This window comes from Balearica regulorum, chromosome 4 (genome assembly GCF_011004875.1).
Source record: "Balearica regulorum gibbericeps isolate bBalReg1 chromosome 4, bBalReg1.pri, whole genome shotgun sequence".
Taxonomy (NCBI): domain Eukaryota; kingdom Metazoa; phylum Chordata; class Aves; order Gruiformes; family Gruidae; genus Balearica; species Balearica regulorum.
The window spans coordinates 29,947,904-29,956,633 of record NC_046187.1 but is presented as its reverse complement, the minus strand read 5'-3'; the positions used below and the strand labels follow the sequence as shown (position 1 = coordinate 29,956,633).

The following is an 8,730-nucleotide window of genomic DNA, read 5'->3' as shown; positions in this document are numbered from 1 at the left end:
CTTTTTCAAATGAGTTCTTGTTTTGTTTGTATCTCTTACTGTAATTGGATATTGGAAATTACGTGTATGTGGTGATATTTTTTTTGTTTGCTTCTTTAATAGTATTTACCTCTGGGTTGTTTGGTTACCATTTTTTATGACTGAAAATTGGTTTTAAGTTTTCTCTTTCCTCCTAATAGCATTATGAAGATTTAAGTTCTTTTATTATGATATTTCTCTTTATTTTAGAAGAGAAACTGTAATAGCAGGATTTTGGCCCAAATGACTAGCTTTCCAAAGTTTCAATATGCAGCAAGTCCCATAGCCAGTGTGTGTAGGGGGAAATATACAATGATGAATATTTTAAATCTGAGCAGTGTGCAGGCATGGCAAAGCTGGGGTTGGGGAGGGGATCTGGTGGGTGATTCCTGGATGCATAAGCTGTTTTAAATGTTTCCTTGCCAAGAAATGTCTATGTTTTTATAACAAACTGAAGACAAAGAAACTTTCTTATTTTCTGGACATTGTACCCATTGGGTTTCACCTGATGCGGTGCTCGGTCATTAACTCATCTAAAGGCTGACTCCTTGGAGCCTCATCAGGAGAAAGCCAGGATACTAAACCAATGGAAATCATCTCTGCATTGCAAAAGAGAGCAGCAGTCCAATGGATTATGTGATATGGCAGGTCTTGAAAGCATAGCACATCAAGGTGGGAAGGAGTGCCATAACTGCAAGGGTATTTGGCTGTTATTTTTATAGTTTGACTGACAGATCACCATGCAACAGTGATGTGTATGGGGAGAGCTAGTGAAACGGTGCTGGAGATGGTTATAGTCCGATGTAACTCCAGTGTGATGACAATTCCCTGGCTCTTAGTGGTGTTTTATCCCTGACATGCAATGTTCTACATGTCAGCTTGCTTTTGTTTTCCATGGCTTATTTCTCTTTGCTTTCCACACCATACAGCAGCGAGCAAATGAAAGGATCCTTTTTTGAAAGAATGAATGCCTTTTGTATTTTTACATGTTCTACTTTGGGTATAGGAGAAATGCATTGTATGGTCGGGTCTGTGGTTGGTGAAATGGGTACCCGCAAATAAAGGGACACCTAATTTGAAACAAAGTGAGACCCTGTTCCTTTCCACTGGGAGAATGAAACAGCTTCTCAGCATGTGACTTCTCTGTGGTGGGTGGGTCACTGGTGTAGAAGTCAGCCCTCTTCTTACTCCCATTTTCCAGAACAAGCCTGACACACTTAGAAAAGGCAAAACGTGTCCAAAGGAACATCTCAATAAAGAAATGTCCCTTTTTCTATGCAGACTCTGCTGACTTCATCAGGCTTCCACCAGGGTCTCCTCTCCACGTGGTAGTCATATAGTGTGCTGGATAAGAGTAAAATAGCTTAAGCAGTTTTGTTCCAAGAACTTTCTATGGCTGCTTTGAGATGGAGCCCCTATCCTTGTTTTGATGTCTTAAGGAATACCTAGATCTTTTGCTGTCATTCTGCAAAAGGTCAAATTTCATCCCCTGTGACAACACAGCTGCATTCAGGGGGAACTGCTGCTGTTATTGCAGTAAGGTGGTCACTCAATGCTCTCCAGAAAGCCCCCATCCATTTTCAAGGGTTAAAATCCAAGAGGAAATTCCACTAATATCAAATAACATTACAGTATAGGAAGAATAAGAATATTTCTATATATACACCCTATATGGAAATAACAAACAGTAAATATAAGTCATACTTATTATGTGAGTCCTAAATTTGGGAGTTGCAAGAGGAAGAAAATGCATAAAGTATACTCCATAGTAGTGAAATGAAATTAATATTATAAAAGAATGATGACAGACTTGCTTTTAATTAAAATAACACCTGTTGGATTAAGTTTCAAAGAAGTGATCAAAGAAAACACTGCAGCACAAAACAAGGCATACAGTAAGTGTTTAGTAGATCAAAACATTTAAAAATGTTTGAGAGAAGTTGAGATGTAAAAGGGGAAAAAAATCAGGGATTATGTTGGGATTATACTGAAACTTGACTAAAGGACCAGCACTCCTGAACAAATAACATTACATTAAACTAATTAGAGTTCAGAATATGAAATTGTTAAAGTTTGCTATCTCAGCTGTTTCTTTAAACTGGAAAAGGGATTAATCCATATTATAAAAATAGTTAGTGGTTCAGAGGGCAGAAGCTATAAAATACTGCTGAAGGTTGGAAAAACAATAACAAAATCCATGAAAAAGTGGAGCCTGAAGTCCCAGCCTGTGGAACCCTTAGGCAAGTGAAGATCTCTTTGAGCGAGTCCGTGCACTGAACTCGTGCAATGCTACTATCAGCGAGGTGTATGTGCGTGCTTTGGGATGTACCCTAAATCCAGGATATTTTCTCTGCAGTTTAAGACCGAGCAATTTAACTGAAGTTAAAAACATTAGAGGGGAACAGATTTATTTTTAATTAGAGGGCATTCTTCCCTGCTGTTATTGTCCTAGAGACAGTCATTTGTGTTTATTCTTTTAAATCTCCTCTGAAGACTTTTGCACTGTAAACTTTCTTATTTAGTAAAGATGTCTAGGGTTCAGTTCTGATGGCTTTCAAGCCCCATTTAAATCAATAAGGATTGCAAATGCCAGAAATTTGTAAGGAGAAGAATCTGGCACATTGAAACTTGTGGAGGATGTTATGGCTGACTGTTGGCTCCTCTCGCTGGTGAAAGATGCTGAGGCAGGCAGCCAGCTGCTCTCCCCAGGAGGGAGTTAGTCCCTGGATCTCAGTTTGGGAACGGCTGTCTTAAATAATTTTGTTCAAATATAGTGCCTTTTATGTTCTTTCCAATTCTCCGTCCCTCTCACAATTACCATTTCACATGGGAAGCATGTACCCTTTCTTGTTCCTCTCCTTTTATCGAGAAGGGCTGTCAGTATTTTACTCCCATTGTAATACACACTCAAACATATATATATGTGTACACGTGCATCCTATGGCAGAGTGAGGTAACGAGAAGTACATTTGATCATAAGCTTCTAGAGTTTGCACAGCAAATACAAAATAAGACTGTGCTGTATATAAATAAGCATAACCTGAGCCTGCAGATAACATTTGGATCAACTTTTGTCCATTACAATGAGTTTTATCTGGGGTGTTTTAAAGCATACTACACGAGACATTGGGTAGCTGATCAGTATACCTGACAAACAAAAGCATTTCTGACAACATGCGTGTGGCAGTTATCTCTTTCCTAAGTCTTTTTCTAGCTGGCTGATGGAGCTTTTTGATATTATGTTTATCACAGTTTAAGGGCTGATTTGAAAATCACAGCACTGCACTACAGACATTACACTCCAGCAAACAGATGGCAGAGAACCATCAGCTATAATCTGTGAGTAAACAAAGACAAATGAAGTTTGGTATCGAGTTTTAAAGATGAGATGTAATTGTGTTATAGAACTGTAAGAAAGCCATGAAATATTGTATCATCTTGCCTGTACAGTAAAGAGCAAACTATTTAATCTGACATGACACCACCATTTCTTGCTGCATTACTGAAACCTGCAACTTTGGTACAGTAGGAAAATTGTAATGTCTGATCAGCAGTTAGGAAAATGGGAATAAATGGGTCTCGTGTTTTTTTCCTTTGTGAAATGCATGGGGCCACTGAATAACAAACAGACTTGGTGAAGTTGTTTACCGAGGAAAAGCAATGCACAAAGCACAGAGCCACAGAGCTCTTCACAAGACAGAAAGAGAATACTACTGTTTTGGAAAGAGGTAGAGCATTGCTTCTAGAATAGAAAGGATTATGTTGTCTTTTCTAAACATAGACAAAAGGTGAAGAGATCACACAATATTTGTTTTTCCACCCAATGGTTTATTTGCATGCGTTTAGGGGGGGATTCATCTCCACTGACAACACATAGTATCTGAAGGAATTGTAGAGAAGTGCAGTGCTCAACACTTTGAGGTCAGAAAGGTGAAAGCACGCTGAAAACTTTGCCAGGAGGCTTGAACATTTTTGTGGTTTCATCTATTTACTTTAGCAATGATAGAAGATTTAGACAATTACCCAACAACCTCAGTGTCTTGTTCGAAAATACGACATTGCCTTTTCAGTATCATCGCTGGGAGCTCAATATTTTGAGCTTTTTCCGTTTAAGTGTTGTTATAATGAGGTCTGATATAATTAGGAGTTAAAGAATGGTGGTTGAAGTGATCCAGTTAGAAAAGATTAGCTGGAGGTTGTGGAGAGGAGAGGGAAACTGTCATGCTTTCATTAGAGCTCGGTCCAGGACTACATAGTTTCTGTGGCTGCTGATTCATCGCAGCTCGGAAAGGCATGCATTTTCGAAGATTTGCCGTATGTTTTCAAGGAAATTGGTAAACAACTTGCTCCTTTTGGGCTGCACGCTGGCATTATATAGTGCATAGCACAAATCCTGGATTCTTACATACTTAATATCTATTTAATTAGCTTTGTGCTTCAAAGGCGACCATGCTTTTCAGTCTCCGAATTCAGCGGTGTGAAGCAAAGGTGTTCATAATGCCTCTTTTCTCGTTGCCAACTGTTTCACTTTACAGCACTTTTAAATTCTGTTACACCTTCCTTTTGTTCCTTTTCTATTTATTTTTATGTCTTCTCTTCCCTTTCATCCCTCTATTACTTCCTGAGGGTGGTTTTTTTTTTTGCTTCTCAGTTCTCTGTTTTCTAGGTTTCGTTTGCCAGGGCAGCATGGGGTAGTTATTCAGCTGTTTTCTAGAAGATCCAGTACTTTTATTAGTCTGTCTTCTCTTGCTTGTCTGCAGCAGGCAAATAGAAGAGGAAAACCAATTAAAAAGTGAAGTATCTCTGCTGAGAGGGGAAACATTAGGCTCACAGTAGACAATATACCTGTGTTATAATGAGCTGTGGCCAGGATACAGGCCAAAAAAGCGTGGAGCATGAAGTGCACAAGGACAACTTGCATGCACAGATTTCACAAAATAGTAGTCCAGAAATCTTGCTGGAACAAGCTTTCTCCTAGTTTTGTCAGCATTTCCAAATTTGCCTCGGCTAGTAATAAGTCTTTCTCCACTTCTGCCTCTAGTACTGACTGAGGCACGTGTAAAGTGAAAAACCCCATGCCTATAGTGGGGGGAGGCAGTATAGGTTTGGGCCTAAGAACAGAGAGGTGCAGTGGAAGAAGCTCTCCTTCTTTGGACCTAGTTTGCTCTCCCTTCCATGTAGCTGCCCCAAAATACTGACGTAATATTCTGCAAATTAAATGTTCCGGGTCAAATGGAGGTAGACGAGCTTCTGTGTATGTGAATGTAACTTTAATATATCAACCCTCTTGGAAAGTGAGAGGGTATTAACTCTTCCTGAGTGTGAGAAATTGAAATTATATGAGGTTAGGGTAATGTGTCTGTACCACCACTGAGTGTGGCTCAGTAGATTTGCCGTCTGAAACAGCTGATGCTGAGGACGTGGTGCTCAGGCCAAAATGGCTGCAGCCTTGCCTTGTACTGGGATGCATTTTCTGGCTTACTGGTTGCAGTCTGTGCACTGAGGTTGCTCCACAACTGCTTCAAAGTGCACTCCTGATTCACACTAAAATGCTAATGTAGTCATACCTCAAATATTCCCATTTTAACTTCACCTTGTTCTCAGAAGTCACAAATTTTGATGTGTTATAATGGACTAAATTGTGGTCACAGACTTCTAATATGATAACCTGAACTGCTGATCCTTTATTTTCTTTAATCAATCACAGAAAAGAGGGAAACAGTAATAAAATAATATTGAGATTGAAAACCCTGGGCTGAGTTTTCTGTTGTGCCTGTAAGGTAGCATGGGACAGTACCGGACTGCTTGTGAGATGTAGCGCAATTACAGCAGGACTATCTACGCCGGGGCCATGGTGCAGCCTATTCTTGGCAATAAATTATTGCTGACGCTGTAAATGCTATGCAATGTATCGGTGATTCATTTTTCAATCCGCCGTTCCCACGCTGTCTGTTTTATCTCACTTGTTAATTGAATCGGGGCAGTAAATTGCCTTGCTTCTCTTAACTCTCCCCGTCTCGCCAGCCAAGCGCGGGGGGACTCGGCCGGGCGTGTGGGAGGACGCGGCGGCCGGTTACTTGGCGGGTGATTGATGGGTGTGGGTAACCGTCCCTGGGGCCCGGCAGGGCCCCGTGTGTGACCGAGGGTCGCTTCAGGTGGCGGCGGGGGCCGGGGAGGCGGCGGCAGCTCCGCGCCGGCCGCCCGCGGGGGGGCGGGAGGAAGCGGCGGCTGATCCTCCGCTGGCTGGCCGGGTGTGCGATCACTAGTGGGAGCTGGAGAGGGCGAGAGGAGGAGGGGAAAAAAAAAACAAACCCAAAACCCCAAACCAACCCAAGTAGAGAGGCTGCGAGCCGGGCGGGAAGGGAGCGTGTGCGAGCGCGGCTGGAGAGGCAGCCCCGGAGAGGGCAGCCCCGCGGAGCCCGCCAGCCTCCGCAGCCGGTAAGGGGGCCGGGGCCGGTTGGGGAGCGGGTGTTGCGGAGCGGGGATGCTGCGGCGGGACGGCCCGGCCGGGGCGGCGGCTGGCGGCCGGGCACCTGCGCGGCCGGGGCGGAGCGGGATCCCGGGGACTTGTGGTGCCCGACCGGCGGCAGCGGCCTGCGAGCGCCACGCACCGGGGGCGTCCCCGGCTTCGTGCCCGCCTAAGCGCGGGGAGCGCCCCGAAAGCTCAGGGGCGCCTTTCAGCCCAAACGTGGGGCTCGGCTTACCCCGGCTGGGATCCTCGGTGAGCTCCGCAGCGGGCTGGCTTTCCATCCCGTCCCACGCGTGGCATCGAGCGTTTGCTTTAGGCTGTTCCTAACTCATCGCAGCGCAAGAAGCTGTAGCAGAGTACGTTACTTGCCCGAACTGAGAGGCTGGTAGGAAGCTGTTGGACCCCGCTCTCTTCGGTCACACGTTGTGCATCGATGTGATCTCGTTACTTGTACACCAGAAGCTGGTGATTAATCTTCAGTGTTCCCAAAATGCGCTTTTAAATCAAAATGCCAGTTTGTTGAGGTATGTCTTGTTTTGCAACTGAAGGTGATGGAGGACTCCGAATATTCGGGAGGCGGTAACCTCTTGTGCCGTGGTACAGTACTGTTAACTGATGGGTTTTGCCACTTGTGGTGGACTGATATGGACTCTGATTTACCAGTTGGATCATAGCACTCTATTTTCTTGGTGATGCTGTTTAGAAACGTAGCATTTGGCTACTTGATTTAAGAACCTGATGAGTGTAAATTACAGAAAGTCTTACTGTTTAGGAGGCTCTTGTGGCTAAAAGCAGAGGTCTGTCTAGTGTCCTGGGTCTCAGAGTGGAAAAAGCGGTGCCTGGGGTGGGGTAAAATTAGGGCAGGTGTGTAAGGATAATTCCCCAGAAGGCACTCTCAGCATGCAATCATTTGCAGCTTGGATGCTTCCTGAAGGAGAGCTGGTGTCTTTATAGCCTGCACTGATTTTTCCCTTCCATGAACTGCTCTGAGCCCCCCGACCCTGCATAAACTTTTAGCATCTGCAACGTGCTGTGGCAAGGAATTTCACAGAGTTAACTTTAGACTGTGCCAAACACCACACCCTTTTATTTGACCCTTTGATAGCACCTATGCCTTGCATAGGGATAGTGCAGAATTGATCCTTATTCCTCTTTGTCCCGTTCATGCTTTTATCAACTTTTTCAGTGTTTCCTGTGCCGTCTCCTTTTCAGGCTGAAAAGCTCTCTTCTGTTTCACTTAAAGTTTACATTAAGAGAAAGGAAATGAGTACAGCCATCGTTATTTTCTGAGAGTGGATCATTTTGAATGACAGACGTGTTAAAATTAGGATGTTAAAAGCTACAGTCTCTGGGAATAACTCATGGAGGCAGTGTACATTAATTTGACAGAGTGGCTACCATGTGATTGCCTACAGAGGACAAAATTGCCTCTGTCTGACAACTAGCGAGAAGCTTACGGCACCACTCGTTCCTGCTTTCTTCTCCTGGCAAATGCCGCAAGAGTGGAGTGTGGATTTCTTTCAGAAGTTTTTTAAAAGCAACCAAAACACCGAAGCAGCATTTTACTATTAGAGTAATATGATGAATTCGTAATCTGCTTGTAAGAAGATTCTCTGGTTCATATGTTTAAATTTTGCATTATTATGAAACAGTTTTTCAGTTATTTCAAAATAAGGAATCCATCACAGTAAATAGATGACTTAAGGCCCTTGACTCTCTTCCCACAACCTACTACCCTGCTTGGCTTCAGCTGAGCTGCTCTTGATTGGCACTTGTGCAATCAGGAAAAAAGACCTTTAAGGTAGTTGTATCTTTACCTATCTATATTTGTGTGTGTGTGTGTCCTGCAGGTCAGAATGCTCTGGCTTCAGGTTCGCACTCACGTACGTGCTTAATTTTAAGGATACGAGCGGGTCCGTTTTAATTGGTGCACTTCTGTAATTAAAGTGATGCGTGTGCTGGGGTCTTTGCTGCGGTGAGGCCAGAGCACTGGATGCTTTGCAGAATCAAGCCCTCGGGTCTTGAAACTCTCTTCTAAAGAGCTTTGGTTGGTAATGATGTAAGCTGACAGATTCACAAAGGCTGTTCCCAGCGTCTCATCTTTCTTGCCTGTTTCTGTCATTCTTCTCTGTGTATTGTTTCCTAGAAAACAAGAGCTTCAATACGTAATACATAATATCTGTTGCCAGGTGCAAGGAAACAATGAGAGGAAGTCTGATGCTCAGGTGGGAAATGATGTCTTA

The 8,730-nt window shown here is 43.6% G+C and overlaps 1 protein-coding gene across 1 annotated transcript in view; it reads left to right on the top strand.

Moving 5' to 3' along the window:
* The first annotated feature begins 6,279 nt into the window (after positions 1-6,279).
* The window catches only part of BMPR1B (bone morphogenetic protein receptor type 1B), a 264,618-nt gene continuing 262,167 nt past the window's right edge, over positions 6,280-8,730 (top strand). Inside the window, exon 1 of the mRNA XM_075751583.1 lies at positions 6,280-6,456. The gene's annotated coding sequence lies outside the window, so the exon portion shown is untranslated. The remainder of the gene's footprint in view (positions 6,457-8,730) is intronic.